Genomic DNA, 2,181 nt, shown 5'->3' on the forward strand with positions numbered 1-2,181 from the left:
GATTAATTCTAGACAAGGATACAGAAGTGACAGTATAAATGCGTTAAAATTTACAGGTAACTCCAGAAGAAGAGAAAAAGAACATACGACTTTCAAACAACTAGGGAAAAAAATCAGTTCAAAAACAAGTAAGAAAAGGGGAGAAAACAAAAATACAAAACAAAAATTGACAGAAATGAATACAATCAGTAATCACAAACAGGACAAATTTCTCTTCCAGATTGAAGAATTTCAACTCTATGCTGATGAAAAAAACACACGTCAAACAAGATAATATAAGTAAACTGAAGGAAAAATAGTAAAACACCCACAGTGGAGTCACATCATGAGAAGCTGAATGCTTTGAAACACGAAAATGGCATGGCACTCAGTCAATATTATCACTGTATCAAAATCTTAAGCACTCAAGCACTTCACTGGAGAGCAATATACTAGACAGAACACCTGACTTAACTTTTAGGAGCCATGGAATAGTGAAAGTCACAAGTTTCAAGACCAGCATTACACTGGTCACAGGGCTATGCTGCCATTATTTCCCCCCAAATAGTGATCTACCGAGGAAATGACGCAATTCTCATTCATCCCTGCATTCACTCACGATCATATATTCACTGATCAAAACAGTAGGCAGACTCACTGGCACCATTTATTTAACTGATTTGTCAAATTTATACAGTTAAATTTGGATGAGCAAAATAAATGCTTGGACAGTGCTACTCCACCCTATCAAGCGAATGTTAACAGAAAGCAAATACAATACCAGCAGACCAAACAACTCAAACAAAAAAGCATTAAGTGGGGACAAAAAGGACTTATGTCGTGTGCATAAAGTACAATCGGTCAATGTAACAGCCATGATCCTTATATACCTAATACATGCTTCAAAAAATATTAAAACAAAGAGAAATTGACAAATCTACAAAACACCATGAGAATGACACAGATTTCAGAAATCTGTAGGTTACGTACACACAAAATAATGGTATACAGAGGATTTGAATATCACAGCTAATAAGGTGGATCTATTACACACAAATAGAACTTTGTGTCAAAAAACAAATATACTTTCCTTTCAAATATCCATAATCCATTCACAAAAGTTAACTGCACTAGCTTAAAGAACTTCAAATTATAAAGAACAAAAACAAACTGCATTCACTTACCCCAATACCTCAAAATTAGAAATTAATCCAACAGACACAAAGAAATAAATCTACTTGGAAATTTTTAAACCGGTCTTCTACTAACTCTGAAATTAAGGAGGAAATCAAAACGAAATTTATTTTAAAGTGAATGACAACAAGAACACAATATAACAAAACCAATAGGATATATTCAAAGTAGTACTCAAAGGGAAACTTCTAGCCTTAAATGTTTATTAAATGCATTCAAACAAGAAAACCTGACTAAAAGGGAACGTGGCATACAATTTAAAATGCTAGAAGAATAAAACAGACCCAAAATAAGCAGAAGTTATTAAAGATTAAAGATGTAAATGAAATTAGAAAAACATTTTCATTGTGAACAAAGCCACAACAAAGCTGATCAATAAAATCAAGCCTTGAAAAAGCCATTAAAACAAATTTCTGGTTACTATATCCAAGAAAAAGAGAGAAGATACAATTTTTCTTGAAATAGAAAAAATAAAAGACAAAACAGTACAAAATCAGAGATTTTTACAACTAAGCCCATTATATATACAACTTTATCAACAGTTAAGTTTAAAATGTACACTAAACAGAGGATTAGCCAGAAAATAAGAGTACAAAAAGTAACTCAAAATGAGGTGTAAAACATGGAAATCAAAAGCACTAAAAATTTTTGAAAAGCAATCAAAGATCTACAATCAAAAAAAAGGTTCCAGGCCCTAATGGTTTCCAGGCAAACTTTTATGAGCCAAATCATTCTACTAGCATAACCTCATATGAAAAGTATGAGAACTTGGCCAGGCACAGTGGCTCACGCCTATAATCCTAGCACTTTGGAAGACTGAAGAAAGAGGATCCCTTGAGGCTAGGAGTTCGAGACCAGCCTAGGCAACACAGTGCGATTCCATCTCTACAATAAAACAAAACTATGAGAACCCAAGAAAAAGTATCTCACAACACAAATGCAAAAACACTAAATGGAATCCAGCTGTGTAGTAAGAGTCATACACTATGGCCAAAAGAGATTCTTCTC

At 33.5% G+C, this 2,181-nt stretch overlaps 1 protein-coding gene across 1 annotated transcript in view; it reads right to left on the reverse strand.

The window, feature by feature from the left end:
- PANK2 (pantothenate kinase 2) overlaps window positions 1–2,181 on the reverse strand; it is a 54,086-nt gene that overhangs the window by 31,687 nt on the left and 20,218 nt on the right.

This window comes from Propithecus coquereli, unplaced genomic scaffold (assembly GCF_000956105.1).
Source record: "Propithecus coquereli isolate 6110/MARCELLA unplaced genomic scaffold, Pcoq_1.0 Scaffold139, whole genome shotgun sequence".
Lineage (NCBI taxonomy): Eukaryota > Metazoa > Chordata > Mammalia > Primates > Indriidae > Propithecus > Propithecus coquereli.